Genomic DNA, 25279 nt, shown 5'->3' with positions numbered 1-25279 from the left:
CCTGATGGCATTGGCCTCTTTCAGCAGGATAATGCGCCCTGCCACAAAGCAAAAATGGTTCAGGAATGGTTTGAGGAACACAACAACGAGTACAAGGTGTTGACGTGGGATGTGCTGGGCAAACACGTCTGATCCATGGAGGCCCCACCTCGCAACTTACAGTACTTAAAGGATCTGCTGCTAACGTCTTGGCGCCAGGTACCATAGAACACCTTCAGAGGTCTAGTGGTGTCCATCCCTCGATGGGTCAGTGCTGTTTAGGCAGCAAAAGGGGGACCTACACAATATTAGGCAGGTGGTCATAATGGCTCATCATGGCTCATCATAATGCTATATGATTCAAAATAGAGGTTAGTTGCTATCTGACCATTCAAAGCATTTTATCTCAAAGTTTCCGATACTGTATTGTTGTGAGTGTGTCAAACCACCAATCAATAAACTTGTAATCTTTTCCTATAAGATACACAGATTTTTTTTGGTAACACTTCATTTTATGGGAGGACTCATTAATAACTTGTGCTTAAAACATTTTACCTTACAGTCATTTTGTTTTTCATTATTTGCATTGTAATAACTGGTGAAATATGCACCTACAACAACAGTATTGTTGATGTAAACATTCACAAATAGGGCTTTTTAGTTTGGCTTTTTTAGTGGTGTATATAGATTATTTGTGTGTTATGAAGTTATGTAGGTACCCTTAAAGTATTTTTGTTCTAGACGATGGTTTGTCACTCATAACCGTGCTAAAAGCTATAAAGATATCACAGGAGAATTAAAAGCATTATCGACGGTGTCCGTGGATCGTTTAATTTTGCCCACCACAACTGCCAGTCAGCACTTTTTTTTTCTGTTGTTGTAAAAGAAGATAGGGCCTTTTAATCTAAAGAGGCTGATTGTTGTTTTTACAGGCCCAGAAGTGTTTCTCAATTGGGATGCACTAAATCTTCCTAGCCTTATTCCTCTTTGGCTTCTGAATGATGTTATAAAGACAAAATGGTAAAGGGTTTCTCAGAGGAGTTCATACACCACTGCATGGGACCTCTAGCTAATCAAAGCAAAAGCAACCATTCAGGTGTCACTATTGACTATTAACTCTATCAAATATTTATTTCTTGATGGATGGCTCAATCAGTATTAATGAGTCAGTCACCTTTTATTGTATATACTGTTTATACCTCTAAAACTATTTTTACCATCTATACCTCTAAAACTATTGGCATCCTTGATAAAGATGTGAAACAAATGATGTATAAAATAGACAACACAATTAAAAAACTATATTTCATTCTAAAAAGATGATAAAACCCTATTATTTTATACTAACACAACTACAACAAGTGTTTATTCTGACTCATGAGAGATCTGATATAATCTAATAAAATGTAATCTGTATTAACATTCCACTGTTTTAATATGATACAATTTTTAGCTGTATTGTTGCCTTCCATGGCTTCATGTTTCACTAATATAGATGAGCTGACTTTCATGTCAAATAATTTTGTCATCTGTCATCAGGGGCGTTGGTCTGGGGGGAAAAGGGGTACTAAGTATATAGGGCCCTAATGTGTAGAGGGGCCCTCAAAAATGTTTGAATCTTGAATAAAGTGGGGAGGGGCCCTCAGAGACCGCCTATGTACAGGGCCCAGAATTTTGTGCTACATCCATGTCTGTCATTATGGGGAAAAACAACAAATCCAGAAATCTAATTCCAAAACCTTAATTTACTACTCACCACTTTGGTGGTTATGGCTAACAACCGAAATGTCTGTTTAACGGTGCCTGATAAAGGCCTTACGTTTATCTTGAAGATTTCAAAGGTGACAATTGGAGAGTTAAAGAACTTGCATGTTGGGGTAACCAAATCTCTGAATCTACAACCCCATTTCCAAAAAAGTTGGGATACTTCGTTAAATAAAATTCATAACAGAATGCAATGATGTGTAAATCATGTATCCCTATATTCCATTGGATATAGTATAAAGACAACATCAAATGTTGAAACTGAGAAATTATATATTTTTAGAAAAATAAATGCCCATTTTGAATTTGCAACACTTTTCATAAAAGTTGGGACAGGAGCATGTTTATCACTTTGTTGCATCACCTCTTCTTATGACAATACTCTTTAAGCGTTGGAACTGACGAATTGCTGTCGTTTTGAAAGTGACTTGATATAGGATTTCAGCTGATCAACAGTTCTGGGTCTCCTTTGTCATATTTTTGATTTCATAATGCACCAAATGTGTTCAGTGGGTGGCAGGTCTGGACAGTAGACAGGCCAGTTTAGCACCCAGACTTTTTTACTATAGTGCCATGCTGTTGTAATACATGCAGTATGTGGGTTGGCCTTGTGTTGCTGTATATGTAACCTCTATATATTGTTCAGCATTAATGGTGCCTTCACAGATGTGCAATTCACCCATGCCATGTGCACTAATGCACCCCCATACCATCACGGATGGTGGCTTTTGAACTGTGCGCTGATAAGAAGCAAGGTGGTCCCTCTCCCCTTTAGTCCAGAGGACACAGCATCCATGATTTCCAAAAATAATTTCCATCCATCCATCTTCTTCTGCTTATCCGGGGCCGGGTCGCGGGGGCAGCAGTCTAAGCAGAGATGCCCAGACTTAAATAATTTCAAATATAATTTGTCAAACCACACTAGTTTTTCCATTGTGAATGAGCTTGGGCCCAGAGAAGGTGGCGGCAGTTCTGGATCTTGTTTTTATATGGTTTCTGGGAAACCAAAGAAGAGTTTTAACTTGCATTTGTGGATGCAGCGATGTTATGTATTTTCCTGAGCCCATGCAGTGATTTTCCATACAGAACCGTGTCTGTTTTTAATGCAGTGCCGCCTGAGGGCCCCGAAGATCACGGCCATCCAGTATTGGTTTTCGGCCTTGTCCCTGGCATACAGAGATCTCTCTGTATTCTCTAAATCTTTTAATGATATTATGTACCGTAGATGATGAGACCCCCAAACCAATTGTCCGTTAAGAAACGTTGTTGCACTATTTGCCCACATAGTCTTTCACAAAGGGGTTAACCCCTCCCCATCCTCACTTCTGTCAGACCTATCCTCTCTGAAATTATCTTTTAATACCCAATCATGTTACTGACCTGTTTCCAGTTGACCTAAATAGTTGTGTGATATTCCAGCATATTTAGTTTTCTGGTGTTACACAACTTTCCAGTGTTTGGTTGCCTCTGTCCATACTCTTTTGAAATATGTTGCTGGCATCAAAATCAAAGCAGGTATATATTTTTCAAGAATTAGTAAAATGTCTCACTTTCAACATTTGATATGTTGTCTTTGTACAATTTTTTATTGAATTAATTGGGGTTTAAATGATTTGCACATCTTTTCAGTCTGTTTTTATTGTGTAACCCAAGGTTGTACCACTAGACCTCAATTCCATGCTAACACAACCAACAATTGTAAGCAATGACATTAGATTGCATGGTCAGATTAAATGAAAATAGAGGCATTTGGCCACACACACCACTGGTGGGTTTGGCATTAAAACAAAGGTGTGTATGCAGAAAAGACTATACTATGAAATATGGGGTGTGATATTTGATAAATTGGGTCCTTTTAGATTATGCTGGTCCTGAGACCCTTATTGAGGTTAACAAGATTATTTGCTCTAAGAAGTACCACAACATTTTTGCCCAAAACCTGTTAGCCTTTTTAGCTGCTAGTGGACCTTCCAGCAATAAAAGAGGTCAATCTGTTAGTGCAGACCGAACAATATTCACATTTTTGGTGAACACATTTATAATTTGAATAACATATACTTCTGGTTGATTCCGTTGAATCATTAATGAAGTACAATATATTCCATATGTTGGAACAATAAAATATCACGCGTCGCCTGTCATGTTTTTATACACTTTTTTTGCTTATCTTTATCAAGGGCATCATAACATTGAAGGTGACTGCATACTTATCACAGATTACTTAATCTATCTCGCTATTTTTAAAAGTTATTTTCATTGGTAGCTCTAGATTGATGTAGTGTCTAGCCAAGCAGTTTTCTAGGCTCACCTACAGTATATTTTTCTTTCTTATATCAATCAAAAGTATAAAATCATAAAAAGGTATTATGTTCTGTTTTCTTTTATGGCACTTATTGTCAAATATTCCTGTCAGTTCAATTAATTTATCAATCCCCATGTCAGTCATGCTTAACTGTACATTATTTGAAATGCAAGCCATATATCGTGTGTAGTGCTTCGACATTAAAGCCTGAGGATGATGCAAACAGCAAAATATATTGCTCCGTCCATTAAAGGATTTTAATAGTGGAGTTACATTAGTGATTTTATTTTCAAGCATTGATTGAAGCATTTTCCTTGTAGAAAATTAATTGCATTAGTCTAGCAATGCAAGGAGCTGAGATCTTGAATGGATGTATGAAGGCTGTAACATCTATTTTAACATGGCAAACAATATGAGTGTAAGGACATTATAGCTAAAGGGCCTATTGCTCAATCTTTTTTTTAGGTAAGTCAACAGAGAAATCATTATCATTTACAGCAACAACTTGAGAGCAACAAGGGTAAATACTTCTTTTTTTATTTATTTAATTGATTGAATCAAGCTATCTTTTGGTTATTGCTACCTACTGTGCCCAAAGTAGCAGAAAATGTTTTGACTTTCTTATCTACTGTTTCCCTCTCTATCATTTTCTGTTTGTGGGATGTCTGCAATGTTACAATATGCTAAATTTCAGTTTTTGTGAGAAGAAAGCACTGTATAATGTATGCAATCATAGTACCATACCCTCTGAATCTCTGGAAAATATAGTTTTAATAACCAATAAAAGTGTTTACAGCTGTTTCAAAACGTAAGAAAAAATAATTAAATGCATACCACATTTAATAAAATTTGTATCAGCAATAAGGAGTTTACTTATTATGCAATTATGAGCTTTTAATCCAACATCAATACTTCTTAAAATATGTTGCAAAAAGTGCTCATTAGTGCCATCAGAAATATTGTTATTGAATGTTGTAAAAAATACATTCTACACACTCTCTAACTGAATTTAGTGGGTGAAATTCTTGCTGGAATATTTGTAATATAAATGAATTCAATGTTGTAAAAATACAATCCACTGAAAACTGCACGCGACCCAAATTTGGGACGCAACCCACCGATTGACAAGCAGTGAATTATGTGCTATAAGGTACTATTGTTTAGATTTTCTCACCTTCAAGCAGCAAATTGCACAAGAATTAGAGAGGGTGAGGGAGAGATGCTTTACTCCTACGTCCTTGTCATGCAAATAAAATATTTTGCACTGTGTCAGACACTGTGATATATACTACCCCTTTGTAAATAAATCCACACAAAGTGCAAGTGAGAATTGTATCTGAAATTTGGTATTTAGGAGATTCAGAGTGAATGATGATATGTGACAATCAGTCACAGCAATTAGTGTTACTGTTAAGAAGCTTTTTTGTTTTCTCTCACCCATACAGAATGTCACAAATAAATCCTCACTTACATTTGCATATTAATTGGATCTGAGACGTCAAGCATCTTTCATTAAGCAAAATGATCTGCATATTTGGAGACTTAACGTTTATTTTGACGTGGGAAAGGAGTCATTGAAAATTGACCGCATCATAGGATGTAAACTTTGGCTGAATGTCGCCTGTTGTATTAACCCTCTAGCCCCTTGTAGCCGTGAAAACATTAAGCCACAATGGACTGATAAACAACAGTATTTAGCATTACAGACTTAATCAAAGCTAAGCCAAAGGCAACACAGTGTAAGTGCCTTATGTGGTTATCTTTGCATAGTTTTAAACAATATTAAGATTGATCTATATCCTTTTTATGGCTGAACAGTAGTTATTACATTTGTACAATGATTAAAGCAATCGTAATTTTAGGGATAGTTTGGATGTAGTTTACTTTTAAAACAAAAATCTACCCACATTGTGGAAGATCAAATCTTGACATAAAGTGTGATTGTAAGTTTATTAGGATGTAAGTGATTATATGCTCCCTTATTTCTTTTTTTTTTTACCTGTTAATAAAAATATATATATAATCCCAGGATAACTTTTAATGTTGAATGAAGTGGATGAGGGGGGAATATGTTGATTGTCTGAAATCATTGTGTCAGACAATTTTTTCGGTGGCAGTTGCCCATTCTAAAGGGAACGTTTACATTGGTTGGCTTGATATGATTAAGGCACAGAGGCTGCTAATGGAAAGGCTGTGTATCATGGGGTCTACATGGTTAGGGGCTAGACTTGTGAATAATTTGATTTGGTTGCAGGGGAATATATCTGGAGGATTATGTTAATGGCGTTGCCCCCATGCAGAATTCTTTTGAACTCTTCAGAACTCACATCTGCTGGGGTCGACAGCTAGACAGGACGGCAGCCTTCTTGCGTTCAAGGAAAGTGTTTAAAGGTCATTCCCAGTACAAACAGACTAGCTTTCTATTTAAAATAACTTCCAATTTATTTTTTGATACTGCACACAATTATCATTTTCTTTGAATCAACAAAAGGTTAGTATAATAATTACTCCATCATAATTAGCTTGTCTGCAACATAAAATAAAATGTTCCTATCATGCACTTTGAAAAAGGTGTTGCATATACACTGTAATTTACGGTATTTCTCCAACTATTGCAGCCCTCTGATTATGAGATTTCTCCCCCAAGCCTTATTTGGTAAATTTCTGGGTGGGGATATGTTTGTATTCAGCACTATGGCAACCAAAGTCAAGGTGACCAAGACCATGTTGAACACATTAGATTACTAGAACACAAAGACAGCAGACAGTGCAGTCAGCACAAAATACCATTTATCTGGTGCCTGATTGTGGGGCTTTCAGAGACCATCCTCTGACTGGTTGTGGATTTATTGGCTTGGTGAGTCTGACCACCATACTTCCTAACATCCCCCTTAGCTGTGTGCTAGTGGGATGGGTAACTGCGTTTTTATACATGGGCGGAATTGCACCTCAACAAGAGCCGATGAAAATTGTCATTTACAGGAATTTGAGGCCCCCAGTCATTATGTGATGAGTCTGAAATGTTTTGAAACATGTATTGTATGTGGGAAACATGTGACAGCTAATCTTACAGAAAGAATGTACTTCAAAAGAAGACATTGATAAAAAAATAAATGTGTGAGAACATTATTTAAATATTTTTGTACAACGTGTAACAGTTTAATACTATTACACTTTCCCAAAATAAATATGTGTACGTGGTAAACCTTTTTTAACATTTTGAAATGTGTTAAGGTTCACAGTAAAAATAAACACAATTCGAAGAGAAAGTGTTACAAATCAGACTGTATTTGTCATATGCTCCATTAACAGCTGGTGTATCCTAACAGTGGACTGTTTGCCTGATATTCCAAAAATTTGGCTAGAAGTGGATGACGAAATAACAATGCAAGATATAAAATAGTAAAACATCGTCACACAGTTATATGAATAAGAGTAGCAAGCAATACATGCTGTCTTATGTTAATTACAATAACTTGGTTATTTACAGGGAGTATCAGTACAGAGTGTGTGGGAGTACAGGGTCATTTAGGTTTATGTACATATAGGTTGGCATAGCAGCTGGTAAGTAATAAATATTATCAGTATAATAAAAGGTTAGAGCAGCAACGTATATGATGAGTGTGAAGTGTGTGTTTGTGTGTGCCATCAGAATGCTTGTGTTCATGTTGTGTATGAACAGGTTTGTATGTGACTGTGTGTGTGTGGGTGTCGATAGTCAAGTTGGTGTGCTAACAGTCAGTACTAGATGTGGGTAGCGGGGTAGCCATTTAATAAACATTTAGCAATCTTGTTTAACAGCAGTCTTATTTGTGTCATTTGTGAAAGTTTGTTTAAATGGCAACTGCGTATTTGATCAATTTCCAAAACAGCTAACTGCTCCAGTTTTTGCAGCTGGTTTGAAATCTGGCACCCACTTAGCAGCACATGTTGAATATTACTGATAATTTATGCTCTCTGCTTTGGCTGCAACTATACATTATGGCCTTCAAGTGTTATGAATGGTTGCAGAATCTGAAGCATCACCAGTCTTTGCATTCAAAGAGTTTACTTTTTGACCTTGTAGTGAGAACAGCGCATAGAACAAAAACATAGCTGTGGAAACATATTTGCAGAATGGGGTGCTGGACATGTTGCACTTTTGAATTACTTTTCTTCATACAAGCACTATGCTAATTGTTCATTTGAGGAAAATGTACTTATTAAGACTTCGAGTTTGTCTTACCAAGTTATCTTAAGATGGATGTACTGTATAAGGTTGTCTGCAAAGGTGCTAAAACTGCAATGTATATAAATAAATTACATAAATGTACCAAAAAATGCCAATAGTGAGTGAATAGCTTGTTTTAATTTTGTTCCATCACACCGCCAGTGCTGGTAAGTACAGGACTAGGCTTAATCTTTGTCCGTAAAACCAGCCCATAAAGTAGTAAATGTACACAAGCTGTGTATGTGGGAAATACATGCCTGCAAAAACAAAAGTGGAAAAATGTAATATAAAGGTTATGTGGTACAATATGATGCGTCATGTTTTGCTGTATTGAGTGGTACCGTATATTTTGGAAAGCTAACCCACAAGTCAGTTGGTTTTATTAGGTTGATATCAATTTACCTTAACAATACATTTAGCAAAATATTTCTCTTTTTCTCTTTCTCTACCCTTCTCTCCCTTTTCTCTCATTTCTTTCTCCCTCTGCTTTGAGGTAAAGCAAAGGTTTGAACACTGCATCTATTCTCCATTGGTTTAAATCCACTCTCCCACCTTTCTCTTTATACTCTAACCAATGCTACGGCACTCAAGCTTTAAAATCCCAAATTATTATTTTCCACTGTCTTCTGCCTCAGGATTCTTTAAGCAACAACCATGTTTCTCAAGAGGTTTGAGACAAATATTGTTTTATGTCCCAAAGATCTCATATCTGGCTAGTTTTCACTTTTAAAACTGAAACAATATGTCTGGAAGCAACCACTTTTGTGCTTCTCTTGTGCCATTGAAATCTGGTTTGCCCTTGCTTGTGACCACTTGTTGAAGGGGTTTGAAGTGATTTAGCGGGGACAGCTGGTTAACAGAGATGTACTTTATCTATTCTGAGCCTTTTCTTTTTTGCCTGCACATCTCAGCTTGCAGTTGCTGTTTTCTCATATTTTTGGCATATTTGGTTGGATTGTGTGAAACTTGTGGGTCTAATGGAAGCAACAGCTGAGGAGAGATGTGTGCGAAAAATCAAGAAAAAACTGAACATTCCGGAAATCTTAGCTAGAGAGCAAGTTGGACCTCTTGGGGTATTTGGACTTCCTCTTGAACATGTCACTGAGAAACAGGGAAAAGAGAGTGGAGTATCTAAGCAGCAAAGGCAGTGCCTGACGTTGTGTAAGGAGCCTGTTTGCCTCACTGTGCAATAACCAGTGTCTGGTTTTGTAAAAGCACTTTAGGACAACTGCTGGTGTAAAAAGGGCTTCATAAATAAATGTGATTGTTTGATTGGTTGCTTTGTGTAATGTCTTTCATCTAAGATTTGTCAAAAGTGAACATCAGTCATTAGATGTTTTAGATAACCATAAAAGCATTTAATATTATAGTGTTGATATTCAAAATAGTACCTATTACTTTTTTTCTATTGTTATTTTACAAATGCTTTAGTTTGATGAGACAAGAAACTACTTCGGCCATGTTGTTTTGGAGCTTTACCTGTGCTTTGTGAATCCTTCTCTTTTGCGAATGCATTTTAATATTTAATTGTGTTGTGCTGCCTGCTACGTGTGCAAGGGGAGATATAGTTGCATTATTACCCAGGAGAGGTCATGGGTCAAGCATTAAGCAAACTGCCTGCTTAAAACTCTACATCAAGGATTTCACTTTGTAGGCCTAGGAAATACTCCTGTGTCTTGTCTAAATAGTCATGGAGTCCTTTGGTGGAGAACTTTCCAAAACTGATAAATAAACACAAGAGACTAAGATTAAGGGGAGGTATCGCTGCAAGGAGCCCTGAGTGTCAAATTGAATATTTTTACTCTAATCACAGCGACTGCTCTTGGTGTTTTTCTGCCTTACTATTGTTAGCTTGGGCTTAGCTTTGGGTTAGGAATGCCCTTATTTAAGGTGTTGGTAAACACAAGTGTTGGTAAACTGTTTACTTACCTTCATTGGAAAAGTCAGTTTTAACCTGAAAAAAAGTAGGTAGGTCCATCACAGCATTAAAACTGAATTTAAGGACTAGCTAGTTATCAACAGCTTGCATGAAAAAAATCAGCTTTGTCTTTAGCATCATAAAGTAGGCTATCTATTTTCATGTTTACCTAATCAATTCACCATGCATACGATGACTAAATACAGTGGATTTCCAGCATTGCTAGCTATTTTTGATTAATTTTGCTAACATTAGCTAATTTGTGGACAGACTATGTCAACATAAATGATAATATGAATCTGTCAGGAACCAGTGGTTTACATGAGATAACAAGCAGTATTTAGTTCCAGTGCCTTGGACAGATCTCAAATTTGCACATGCTGGCATCTTTCAAATTTTGGAAGGGGATTGATGATTTGGCGCATAGACTTGCTGGTCATTTTGAAAGAGACAAGACCTATTTTTCTGCTTCTTTTAACATTTATTGCCTTCTGAAAATGTTGGCACGCTGCATAAATTGTAAATAAAAACAAAAAGCAATTTTGTGCAAATCATTGAAACCCTATATTCAATATAAAATAGTACAAAGACAGCTAGGAATGTACCAATACTACTTTTTTTCAGACCGAGTACATGTTCGAGTACTTATATTTGGGTACTTGCCAATACAGTACCGATAACAAGTACTCAAAGCTGGACTAGACCTTTATTTTGTGGGGTAAATACGAAAACCGGAGGTCTTATTGCTGCTGCCGAATCTCTATTGTTGCCTGCATGACGCTAATCCATTTTAGCTATCGAGTTGTGACAGTTAGCTTCTTAGATTTGGTTGTCGCTGGCTACCTTTAACTTTGGTTGATGATGGCTACCTATATATCAATGTAACAGCCACCTACTGACAGTTCAATGCAAACGTGTGCATGCACAGACACAACCAGTTACACTGCTCTGACCTCATTAGCTAGTTTGATACTTTGAACGTGCAGGACTGGACGTTGTTGCTCTGCTCTGATGCTCATGGGATAGTAAACTGTGCGTGATTCATTTAATCTTTTCATGCTCTGCTCTTTCATTTTATTCTGCCCGCAGGATGTCTCTGGACATTTTATTTCACTTCTCCAGTGTTGGAGTTAGCTGTTCATATGTTTCTGCACTGCTAGCATTAGCATACTCCTTGACCTCTGCGCTGTGTTGTGTCTAACAATGTTTTATCAAATTGCTTTGATATTGTGTTAAATTTGTGTTTTTCCTTTCCTCTTCGACAATTAACAGAACAAAGCTTGTACTCTTCTTTAATTGCTGACTTTTCCGTCTTCCCGCTCTACCAATTTGAGTCCTATATTCCATACTCATGCGGCCAGAGGCTACACAACCATTGAGTTTATCTAAATTTAATTCCAGAGAGGATGGGTCTGTCAGAAGTGGAGATGGGAAGGGCTTCAACACTCTGTGAAAGACTGCCCAGGCAAGAATAATGTTTCGCAACATAAAATTGCAAAGATTTTGGGGATCTCATCATCTATGGTGCATAATAATATTGAAGGATTTTGAGAATATGGAGAAATCTCTGTATGCAAGGGACAAGGCCGAAAACCAATATTAGATGGCTGTGATCTTTGGGCCTTTGGGTGGTACTACATTAAAAACAGACACAATTCTGTGGTTGAAATCACTGCATGGGCTCAGGAACAGTTCCGAAAACCATTGGCTGTGAACCTAGTATGTCGCTCCATCCAATAATGCAAGTTAAAACTACTATGCAAAAAAGAAACCATATAAACAAGATCAAGAAACACTGCTGCCTTCTCTGGGCCTGAGCTCATTTAAGATGGGCTGAGGCAAAGTGGAAAACTTTCCTGTGGTCTGAAAAATCAAAAATCAAAATAATTTTTGGAAATCAGGTACGCTGCATCATCTGGACTAAAGAGGAGGGGGACCATCCGTCTTGTTATCAGCGCACAGTTCAATAGCCAGCATCCGTGATGGAATGGGGGTGCATTAATGCACATGGCATGGGTGACATTCACATCTGTGAAGGCACCATTAATGCTACAGGTTATATACAGGTTTTGGAGCAACATATGCTGCCATCCAGACAACATAATTTTCAGGGAAGGCCTTGCTTATTTCAGCAAGACAATGCCAAACCACATTCTGCATGTATTACACCAGCATGTCTCGATAGTAAAAGGTCTGGGTACTAAACTGGCCTGCCTGCAGTCCAGACCTGGCACCCATTGAAAACATTTGGCTCATTATGAAATGAAAAATACAACAAAGGAGACCCGGACAGTTGAGTAGCTGAAATCCTATATCAAGCAAGAATGGGAATGCATTTCACTTTCAAAAGTACAACAGTTGGTCTCCACAGTTCCCAAACACTTACAGAGTATTGTTAAAAGAGATGACGCAACAGAGTGGTAAACATGCCCGTCCCAAGTTTTATGAAACATGTTGCCGGCTTCAACTTTTTTGGAAACTAGATCACAGGTGTCAAACCGATTCCACAGAAGGATGGAGTGTCTGAGATTTTTGCTCTAAGCTTGTGCTTGCTCCCCTCACCCAATTGTATAGGTCTCAGTTGGGCACAGACTAAAAGTACAAAACAAAAGCCAGTCTGTGATGTATAGATCTATCAGATTGAATGGTGAGCATCTGTGAATTGCAATCTTCAGCTCTCCCCACAGATGTTCCACTGCAGCTTCATCTTGACTGAGTGCTTCGGGTTGTTTTGCTGCTGTCTGAGGTCTTGTGTCCTGAATCATTTTTTTTTAAGACCGTTCTTGTATTTTGCTCTGCAGGGAAATTCTGATGCTCTGTTTGAGTGGCTATTGGGTTATTGGTCTCCTCCCTTTATTCTTGGTCTCCTCTTGATCTCCTCTCGCAATGCCCTCCTTGCCCAGTTACTTACTACAATAGTTTGGCTGTATGGCCAGCAATAAAAAGACTGTGGGTAGTTCCAGACTTCTTCCATTTCACAAAGTTAAATTCCTGAAGGCACTAAGTTTTATAGGCCTAAAACTTTATTGAGTATCTGACTAATTACACAAGACTTGTTAGCAGATTATTATATTGCTATCCAAAGTTAAATCAATCACGCGACGATTAGGAAAAAATATTCTCTTTTTGATTATTGGTCGACTTTTGAAATGTCATTATCACTTTGGGCCCCTGTAGTGTAATTTAAAGATATGCTTTACTGGACCGGTAAAAAAAAATAGCTGAAAGAGTAGTAGGCTGGATTCAAACCCAGTTTGCAGCAGTACATGTGCACTGGAGGTAGAGGTCTAGAACGCTGGAGCCCCTAGGCCACCTTTTAGTTTAATAGGCTAACATTTGTGTTGCCGCAATTTTATCCCCACCTACCAAAAGGCCTGCTGTCTGGATGTACAGTACTGTATATTTTGTAAAGCTATCCCACGAGTCAATTGGTTTAATTACGTTGATATCAGTTTACTTTAGCAATAAAGGAAACATTCTACATACCTACCCACCAATGCACTGACAGGTATTCCAGCTGGAACCACTGTCCTTAAAATAAGCCACGACCAAAATTAAGCAGTAAATATTCATCAGCCATTACGAGTTGACATTGCCAACGCTTTCTAGAATATGTCACTCACTGTACTATGGGACATTGCTGCCACTTGACAAGCACTACAAAGGACATTTGTGACTGGGTGTTGCTGGTATGCTCCACTCTAAATTAACATAGTAGACTGTGTTTAATTGGTACCAAACACCTATATATAGGGTTCCAGAGTTGACAGTGCATGTCAGCAAAAACCAAGCCATGAGGTTGACGGAATTGTCAGTAGAGTACCAAGACAGGATTGTGTTAAGACACATCTGGGGAAAGGACCAAAATATTTCTGCAGCATAGATGGTCCCCAAGAATCCAGTGACCTCCATCATTCTTAAATGGAAGAAGTTTGGAACCACCAACACTATTCCTAGAGCTGGCCACCCAGCCAAGCTGACTAGTCGGGGGAGTAGGGCCTTGGTCAAGGAGGTGGCCACTGGGCACTGTGACAGAGCTTCAGAGTTTCTGTGTGGAGATGGGGAAACCATCCAAAAGGACAACCATCTATACAGCACTCCATCAATCAGGGCTTTATGTTATAGTGGCCAATTGGAAGCCACTGCTCAGTAAAAGTCTTATGACAACTCATCTGGAGTGTGCCTAAAGGCAACTGCAGGCCTAAGACCATGATAAAGTTCTCTAGGCTGATGAAAACAAGATTGAACTCTTTGTCCTGAATGCCTGCCGTCATGTCTCGTGGAAACCAGGCACTGCTCATCATCTGATCAATACCATTCCTAGTGAAGCATGGTGGTGGCAGCATAATATTAGTCAGTGGGCAAGATGAATGCAGCAAATTACAGAGCCTTGATCCAGAGCACTCAAGACTTCAGACTGGGGTGAATGTTCACCTTCCAACAGGACAATGACCCTAGGTTCATAGCCCAAACAACACAAGTGGCTGTTAGAAATCGTCCGTTTCACATAGTGGTTTAAAAAATTATCGCAAACCCGTTTGTCAAGGGAGAGAGTAATTCAGTTATTTATTGCAGCATATGAAAGTCTTGTTCATGAGGTTACGGACCTGGTCTTCCTTACACAACCTCAATCTCATCTCACTCAATCTCTTCTCACTGTAATGTTGGTTACAAGCTGATATATACATTGAAGGGTGTGTCTACCTAGCAAAGATCAGGTTTCCAAGACAGTAACTCCCATGCCAAATGGTCAATGTAAACATTCCTGCGGGTATCAGAGCGCAACCTACAGAGAGATAATCTAAACAGAGAGGTTTCTGTTGTTCTCATTATCTAGGCACATTCACTTCCAATGAAACGTACATTCACATTGTAATTGTTAATGCTCAGATTCCACATGGATTCAGGACAAGACTGTGAATGTCCTTGAGTGACTCAGTCACAGGCAGCCCTGAATTGAACCAGATCGAACATCTCTGGGGAGATCTGAAAATGGTAGTGCAGCAAAATTCCAACCTGACATACTTTGAGTGAGTCTGTGGAGCATAATGGAAAAAAACTACCCAAATACAGGTGTGCCAAGCTTACCTAGGAGATTTACAGGGCCAAAAAATACACAATTATTGAGTAATCTGAATTCAGTTGAGTATGTTTTTTACTTGCTGAAGGCAGCACTGAAGGCAAATAGACACTGAAACAAGTAAACCAATAGATTCAACCTCAACAGTGAAGAGGCGACTTTGGGACTCTGCGTTCTTGTCTGAGATATGGCTTATTCTTTGCAATTCTGCTTAGGAGGCCAGCATCAAGGAGTTGCCCCTTCACTGTTGATGTTGAGACTGGTATTTGGCAGGTACTATTTAATTAAGCTGCCAGTTGAGGACCTGTGACTGGTGTTTGTCTCTCAAACTAGACACTAATGTATTTGCCTTCTTGCTCAGTTGTGCACCGAGGCCTCCCATCCCATCCCTCTTTTTATCTATTCTAGTTAGAGCCAGTTTGTGCTGTTCTGTGAAGGGAGCAGTACACATCTTGGTCTTTTTTTATTTTGCTATTTTTAATAGGCATGGGCAAGTCAATTTACAGATAAGGCTGTATAGAAGATACAGTGTTTGTGCAGATTTCATGGTTTAGTGTCAATGATCTGACGTTGCGGAGATGAGTTACCATTGGAAAAACAAGTGGAACCTAGTATTCTTTTACACCCAAGCATGTCAAAATATTTTAACAGAACTTAATAATGCTTAAACTACATCCAATCCGCATAACATTTCTTAACGTTTCAGATGACGTGACAGACAGACAAAGATGACTGATTAGATTAGCGTAAAAAGGCTACTGTCCCCAACAACATTTTATATGCAATATACAGTGTCAAAATATACAATTAACATATTTTTTTCACTAACAATATAAATATATGAACGTGAAGATGCTAGATGAGCGCAAGCAGCATAGCCAAGTAGCCTACAGCTGAAGGAAGTCGAGAGAGGGGGATAAAGGATGTGGCGTCAAGGCAAGGATGGAGGCAAAATCTATGCAACAAGGCTGTAATACATAGGCCTACAGCTCTGATGAGTTTTAATGCAGGTCAAATGAACAAGAACACAGTATAACAACGAAAATAGACAACAATATTGACTGTGATTAATTATAAAGCTTGTTGAGCAATTTCATATTTTTTATGTGATTCCTAGATCTTCTAATAAACATAGTTTTGATGCTGAATGGCAAAAGGTTGTCGGCTGGCTTAGACATAATGAAGTGAAGTAATGTCGAGTACATTTAAAAACAACTTATTTCGACCAAAGTGCTGTACAGTCAAAACATATAGCCAACTAAACATATTTATAGGACATGACAAACATAAACAGAACGTCCTACCCTTTTGTAGACTCAAATGCTAAAGAAAAAACATAGGTCTTAAGGTGGGATTTAAAAACGTTGCTACTAGTAGAGGACCTAATATATAAAGGTAGGCTGTTCCACAACTTTGGAGCAGCAACAGAAAAGTCACAATCTCCTTTAAACTTCAAACGTGACCGTGGAACGCACATAAGCAGTTTGTTGTCCTTGAGTGCTGGCTGAGGAGGTCTGAAATATAGGAGGGTGCTGATCCATGTAGGGTATTAAAAACAAATAAAATAACCTTAAAATCATTCCTATATTTAACAGGTAGCCAGTGGAGAGAGGCCAGTACAGGAGTGATGCTTTCTCTCTTTGTACCAGTTAAAAGCCTAGCAGCTGCATTTTGAACAAGCTGAAGGCGGGACAAAGAGTTGCAATAGTCCAGACGGGAGGAAATTAACGCATGAATAACTGTCTCTAAATCCTTATAGGAAAGAATGTGTTTCAATTTGGCAATTGCCGCCTCTGACAACAGCATTTACTTGTTTATCAAAAAATCAAGAGATTTTTTGCATAGCTATGTACATTGTTGGATAGGGTCCCTAAGTTATTAACAATAACCTTGATGAAATCTGAGGACCCAAATACTATAACTTCTGTTTTCGTATTATTTAATTGAAGAAAGTTTTTAGCTAGCCAGTATTTAAAATCAGAGAGTGTTTTCAGGGATTTCTTTTCATAAATTTTCAGGGGAAGGTACAACTGAGTGTCATCAGCATAGCAATGGTAATATATGTTATATTTCTGAAATGGATGGAGCCGAAGGGAAGCATATATAACGAGAATAAGATACGGCCTAGGACAGAGCCTTGAGGTACCCCAAAGGTGATTGATGCAGAAGAGGAAAAGAAGTTCCCAATATTTACAGAAAATGTCCTGTTTCTCAAATATGAAGTAAGTAGCTTTAGAGCAGAACCCTGAATGCCAACTTCTAGTTTAAGAAGGTCTAGAAGGATGGCATGATCAATCGTTTAAAAAGAAGAAAGCTGGGAAACAATTACTCTCTCTAGAACTTTTGATAGGAATGTCAATTTTGAAATGGGACGGAAATTATTAAGGACAGTTAAATCAAGATAAGGTTTTTTAATAAGGGGTTGGACCACTGCAACCCCATGTAAAACATGACAGTACCATGGATGAGGCAACTATTTATTATGGACAATATACTAGGACCAATAGTGTCTAGCACTTCTTTAAAAAAGCGTGAGGGAACTGTTTCCTGGCTGGTAGTAGGCTTAATGTGTGAGACTATGTCTATCACATGTGAAAGAGATACAGGTTCAAACTGGTTCAAAAGAGGGAATGGTATGCTCTGTATGCTAGAAGCATTATGGAGCCAATGTGTTTGGGGGCTTAGGAAAATAGCCAAGTGGAAACTATAGGCTGGATGCACTTAAATCCAATAATGCACTAGTTCTGCATTATCCACTAGATGCACTAGTCCTGGATAGGCAGAGGAGAACAAAAAAAACATATTAGGATAAAATACTACATATGTAAAAAAAATTAAAAAAACATATGTAACATGTTAATAAATGTATTGCTTGTTTTTTTGTTGCTATTGTGTGGGACAATGTTGTGTGCATTAGCTGCTCAAGCAGTTTTTAGTTTTTCAACTGACCAGAAATTATACAAAGTATATCACAGAGTGGCATCCGGTAGAGCACAGGGGTGCGGGGATTGGGATGCCACCTTTGACAAATCACAGGGGTGATTGTTGCTTATTATGGACCTCTGTACACCTATATAGATGTCTACATTGTATTTCTCTTCAGTTTGATGTTATTTTAATGAACAAAATATGTGCTTTTCTTTTGAAAACCAGGATATTTCAAAGTAACCGCAAAATTTTGAACGGTTGTGTTGGTGCTTTGTTTGTGCTCATACTGTAGAGCAGTTAACACCTCTCTCATTAGAGTCACAATTAGGGATTATTGCATTCACACTCAACATTCTCAGAAGCAAACTATGTAGAACTTCCATTTTACGCATTCTGTAGGCTAGAAATACAAATTCGCCCTCTCTTGTTGACTCCCACATTTACATTTACTTGCTTTTTTACTCACATTTCGTCATTGGCTCAGAAATCGTGATTAGTGTCTAGCAAAAACGTTGTGCAGGTTTTGGTCCCCATTAGGACAGTCTAATATGTAGACACACTTACTTCTGTGGATGAGAAAGTGTATTCCTTATTCTTTTAACCCTAGGAATAAGCCTAATCCTAACTCTAGCCTTAGCACCTATCCTGGATTTTTCCTACATTTGTCGATTGAACACACGTTGATAGTATTTCGATTTCACAAACGTCAGTTTTAGGAGAATGTCATTTTTTTCCAAGAATCACATTTTTTGCCAGTCCGAGTAAGCGGAGCCGGCCTAGAAGAGCGAATGTCTCTTACTGACTGACTGACTGACTACCCCTTGTTAAATAGTGCAGTGGTTAGAGACGCGGACTACGGAACGACACATTATGCCTAGGATTTGTTCAGGACAGACAAAGACTTAGCTGGCTATAACCTTCAGTTGCTGTTTAACAGGAAGACTAAAATAAAACAGTTCTCGTGGTTATTAGGATTTCTTCAGGATGGACAAACACTTTGGTGGCTAGGTTGTTGAAAAAAATCAGTCAACTTAACTCACACCATATAAACTGGGAAGGGTTAGGGTTAAGTTTAGGGTTAGACAAGTCAATAAAAGCTTTGCACACCTGGATTATGCAATATTACTTGTTCTTTCCAAAAGACTCTTGAAGTTTTTGGGATTTTGGCTAGAAAAAATATTTCCATAGATTTTTAAAGAGATTTAGTCTGTTTTAATGATTATTTGGGATAAGATGGTCCAATATCTGGTGTATAGCATGCTGAAGCAGGTTTTTCTTTTGGATTTTGCATGCTTATTTGAATACCGTTTCTTTTTATCTGAAAATCCCATCATTCTTTGCTGAGCCATAATGCAGCTAACACCATGCTCGAAGATATGGAGGCATTTCCTCGGTGTAAATGTGTTGTTGTTTTAGATTTTTCCCACACTTTTGCATTTGGGCCCAACATTTGGGCCCCGGCTGAACTAGGCTTGCCTGGTTTCTTGTTTCGCACAGGCCTTTGAAAACAGCCTAAAGTAACATCAAATTAAATTTATATTATTATATAATTGTAACAAATGTTCACTTGTTTGTGTTTATTACTACTGCATTATAATTATTTTATATAATACTAGGTCACTATTTGCATGAGTTTCTTTGTGCTTTTTTCCTGCTGCTTCCCTCATCTCGCCTACTGTTGAAATCTCTGGAGAGAGACAAGGTTAGAGAGTGAGTATTATCACACATACTCAAAATAACCCAGAATGCAGCCAATGCCATATTAGGTAATGAATCTGCAATGGAAAAGCAAGTGAACAAGAAATGTATTGACAGGCCGGTGTTACTGTGACTCTGTCCTAAAGGACACAATAACTTAATATTTGACTGACTATACATATCACGTGACTGTAAAACAACATATATCCTCCTGATATTGACATTATTTGTTGTGTGGAAGGATGGATTTTAAACACTTGTAGTTTGGTTTGATTCTACTGTATTAGTTAGGTCTAATGAGATGGGCTTGACTACTTATGAAAGGAACATATAATAGCATATTCTGTCATTGACTGTGGCTAATCTAAATGAATGAAATAAATGATAAAATAAAATCCTGCTATTGATATTGAAGCTCAGTGGAGTGTTTAACAAAACTATTTAGCCCCAATCCTCTGCCATTTTGTTAGTTATTAATTAGTTTGATGCATATATTCACATCTGTACTACTTTTCAAAATTGTTTCTATGTTTTTTCCACATCAATATTATCGAAATTGTCAAATTGCTGTCCATGACAGAATATATATAAAAGAAGTTAATTCAACAAGTGAACCAGGTTCCAAGAAAGTTGACAGTCATATAAATGACAGTGACACTTACATGAATGAAATCCAAACAAATGGTCAGTTGAGTATTATCACTGCTCCACTTCAGCAACATAAAGAAGCGGTCTGTTCTGTAACTCATGTTTCATTCTATTTTGGGCACGATTCTTCTCTGTTGAAGAGAGGGCAAAATAAAAGCAGTGTGGGGGGTTGAACAGGGAGTGTGTGTGGCATCACAAGTTCTCTGGTTTAGGAAAAGTGACACTTTGCCTTGAAAGACTCTCTAGAGCATTTGCATAAGGAATTCAATGGCTTTATCACACATGCCACTGTTTAATTTAAAAGGGTGAGGCACTTAGGATCTGGCATCGGCCTTTTGGTCTAGCGATAAATTTGCAAGAAAGTGGAAACGATTGGAGCCCGGGGAAAGGCAGATTAGCAGGATACAAATATAGAAGTGACATTGTAGTGGGTATTAGTCAGGTGCTCCTCGGAACAAGTGGCTGCTTTCTGATAGGCCTGAGAGTGGGTCCTGCCTGTGGCTCTCGGCAACTAGATTGATCGGAGCAGTGAGGCATGGGCCGTTTGTGTTTCCCATAACTACATCCCACTACCAGCACTACCCCACCCACACAGACACACTCTTTCCCTCAGTCTCTCCATAAGCCAAATTGCTGCCTCTCCTATACTTTACTCACCTTCCTATGTTTCTCTCCCTACATGTACGTCCCCCTCTAGTTCTCTTCCACTCATTTTCTGTCCTCGTTTTCTCGTTTTCTTTCGCTCCCTTTCTTCTCATTCACATCATCTCTACTTCTACACTCTTCATTTTTCAGCAGTTGATGCTCGTTCTTCTTGGCAGTGCTCCATTGCGTGTTTGATGTGGTTTCCAGAAGTCCTGAACTGCAGTCCCTTGCCACTCTTTCTGTCAACGCTAGACCTCCTGTCTCTTTAGCCTCCATTGACTCATGTTAACCTCCTCCTACCTTCTGCACATTTAAGCAGCTGCTTGTCTTCCATTCCTCAGTTGTTCCACTTCTTCATTGAATATTATTCCTATTATTTGGTAGTGAATACATACCGGCTTCTACATACAAATAATTCTTAAGATGTTTTGCTTAAGAAATCTCGCAGGAAATATGCTGACAAATTAGATTACACGTCGTAGTCTTAGAGTAGTTCACATGTAACAAGCACACATTTAAATAAATTCTAGAGCAAATGAAAGGAAAAGCATACATTCTTTGTTGATTTAGTGTTTTGTCTTCAAGTTTTTCTTGTAGCTTTCGGATTAATTCCGCAACACTCTAATCTAAAAGTTAGACAGAGACTGTAAGAGAGCACTACAGTGACAGAGTGAGGGAGGCAGAGAGAGGGATGTTTATCCATTGGCTTCACAGTTCTTTCAGAGGGAGCCTCACAGAGGAGAATTAGTGACCCTACATGGGCGCCATTCCTGCATCTACCAGTAAGTCTAAAGGGATACTGATAGGCTAGTGAAATATCTTCCACTTACAGAAAATAGGGAGAGTAACAGCAGAGGGCAGACAGGACAGAACAGATATGGACTGGGTCGCAGCTGCACAAGTTCTACCTAAAGACCTGAAGTTTCCTTTTAAAATACACTTGTTGTCACTTGTGTGGAACGGCACAATCTAGACAGATACTAAAAACCCTTCCCAGTTGATATGGTGTGAGTTAAGTAGATATTCTGTCATGGCAAAGTGACATTCAGAGAGAAATTTCAGAAAATGTTTAAATATCAATAAAATACATGCACTATTTGCATTGATAAATTAGATGAGTATTCATAACCTTGTTCCAAGACATGTCAGAATCCCCTTGAGTGTTCTTGGACAAGTCAATAAATGCTTTACACACCTGGATTATGCAATATTTCTTATTCTTTCCAAAAAGACTCTTTTGTTTTCAGGATTTTGACTATAAAATATGTTTTCAGTTTTTCAATTGATTTTAAAAGAGATTTTAATGATTACTTGGGATAAGATGGTCCAATATCTGGTGTATAGCATGCTGAAGCAGGTTTTTCCTTTGGATTTTGCATACTTATTTGAATACCGCTCTGAAAATCACCTAATCTTTTGCTGATGTCAAACAGCCAAGCCATAATGCAGCTAACACCATGCTTGAAGATATGGAGGCATTTCCTCGGTGTAAATGCGTTGTTGTTTTAGATTTCTCCCACACTTAAGGCTTTGCATTTGGGCCCAACATTTCTTTTGAGAATTGATACAATAGTAGCTAATTGTATATACAATGCATGTTTTGGGAAAAATACATTCTGTTCATCTTCATAATGTATCTCACAAAAATATGTATTTTGTATTATTATAGAGTCTACAATATACAATATGTCTGATCCATACACAGTTTTCTCCTGTTTCCTTCCTGTCCTGCAGCTCAGATTGGAAGGATCACTATATTTTTGATATGTCTGGCTGGTTTAACATGTCGTTCACAGCATAGTTATTAACTTGACCATGATTACAGATATATGAAATGTCTAATTTGTTTTTGTTACCTGTCCATCAATTACTGCCCTTGATTTATGAGACTTTGCAAAAACTCCTTGGTCTTTATATTTCTGTGCTTGGAATGAAATACTTGACTGAGGGATCTCACACATTGTGTGAGAACGGGGGACACTGATGTCAATAAATGTAAATCCCTATTATTTTACAGACAATGACTCCATGTAACTTATGTGATTTGATAAGCCACATTTTTTTTTAACATACCCACACCTTTGTTTACATTAACTTTGTTTAGTAGAAAAAGAACAATATATATATATGTATATATATATATATATATATATATATATATATATATATATATATATGTATATATATATATATATATATATATATATATATGTATATACACATACACCACCATTCAAAAGTTTTGGGTCACTTAGAAATGTCCTTGAAATGTCCTTGTTTTCCATGAAAACACATTAAATCAATTTGAATAGAAAATATTGCAAAATGAATATATAGTCATTGACAAGGCTAGAAATAATTGAAATAATAATTTTAATTGAAATATTAATTGTGTTCTTCAAGCTTTGATTTCATTTAACGATCCTCCATTTGCAGCAATTACAGCCTTGCAAACCTTTGCTATTCTAGTTGTCAATTTGTTGAGGAAATGACGAGATAGAAGAGATTTCACCCTATGCTTCCTGAAGCACCTCCCACAAGTTGGATTGGCTTGATGGGCACTTCGTACGTGCCAAATAGTCAATTTGCTTTTCTTTCAAAAACAAGGACATTTCTAAGTGACCCCAAACCTTTGAACTGTGGTGTTTATATATGTTTGTTTTTTAAATATATTTTTTATATTGGGTAGTTGAAGCTCATGGTTCTTAATTTACAGTCTGTCCAATATTGTTTTTTGTGGCTGATGGTTTGGCTTTCAATACATTTGTGGCAAGTACAGTCTGCAAATGTAAAGTTATTACTGAACTGGAATGTGGAATGTGAACTACACTATTAGTCCAGAGCAAAAAATTTAATAATCAGTGAACATCTGTTAACATTTTTAGCACATTTATTAGCCAACTTGGTGCCAGACAAACTCTGAAACTTCGCCTGTTTTTCAACAGACATATTGTTGATGTCGATATGTAATTCCCACTCATCATACATTGCTAACGTATTCAGGGTAGGGTTTAAAGCTGATCGCTAAATATTTTTGAGACAGAAACTGTATAGTTAGAAATTGCATTTCTGCAGCTATATACAGCTCCGGAAAGAATTAAGAGACCACTGCACCTTTTTCTTTTCCTCACTCAAATCTATAATTTTCAACTTTTTTGGAAAGGAAAGAAAAATGTGCGGTGGTCTCATAACTCTTTCCGAGCTTATCAATTTTGTTTTTAAATAATGTGATGATATGATTAGTTATAATATTTAAAACAATTCTAGCTTTTTAGCCCAAAACACTGCCTTTAAAATAAATGTTTTCCATGTCAATGGAGTTATTGTTATCACCTGGACTTCCTTTTCTGTGTATCAGATGTTGGACATGCGGTGGGAGTCGAGATGCGGTAAACACCCCCAAGGGGAAGCAGTGAAACCGCTGTCTCGTTTTCAGGGGCAAACAAACACATACAGTGAGCAGACATGACTGTCACTTCTCCCTTAGCTCCTTCTGTCACCCCAGGGCAGTAGGCAGGGGAACATCTTTAACGTGGTGATGCTACCTCAACATACATATGCACTTGAGTGAGCACAATAGAAATGTACTCGTACAAGACTGGATTTGATATGCACTCTTTCCAAATGGGCCATATGACCTTTCCAGTATGAAAATCAGCTTCAGGACCTTGGCCCCTGCTCTATCTTACATTCACAGATTGATCAGTGAGTGACTGGGCTGGCTTCAAGCGGCAGTATAACTTTGCATTGGTGAGGAAGAGGTTTAGCGGTTCTCAGTAGTATTTCAGGATATCCTTGCTGCTGCTGCAGTTCTTGGCAGGATAACAGCTGCCAACAGCATTAATGTACCAGCAGACATTTCTAAATGTTCCCCAGACTGGGCCTCATGTGTCACATGGACCGTTTCCAGCCTCCCTAATACCCATTCGCATTCAACGGGACGGGTTAAAAACTGTACATGATAGCAACAATCAACGTTCCTTGTTCATCCAAATTGACACCCTGTTTTCTATGTAATGCGCCCCTTTTGAATTCAAGACAGTGAATGCATCTTTTTGACGAGTCAGTTTTACCAGTTTTTCTTCATCTATTCCCCTGTCTCCCCCA

At 37.9% G+C, this 25279-nt stretch overlaps 1 long non-coding RNA gene across 1 annotated transcript; it reads right to left on the bottom strand.

Moving 5' to 3' along the window:
* LOC105022969 lies at nucleotides 1-21856 on the bottom strand. Its single transcript, XR_828943.3, has 3 exons — nucleotides 21726-21856; nucleotides 10185-10209; nucleotides 1-38 (listed from the first exon to the last, which is right to left on the bottom strand). It is a non-coding gene; the product is annotated as an uncharacterized LOC105022969 (long non-coding RNA).
* Between the last annotated feature and the right edge of the window lie 3423 nt (nucleotides 21857-25279).

Source organism: Esox lucius, chromosome 12 (assembly GCF_011004845.1).
Source record: "Esox lucius isolate fEsoLuc1 chromosome 12, fEsoLuc1.pri, whole genome shotgun sequence".
Lineage (NCBI taxonomy): Eukaryota > Metazoa > Chordata > Actinopteri > Esociformes > Esocidae > Esox > Esox lucius.
This window is presented reverse-complemented; position numbering and strand designations above follow the sequence as displayed.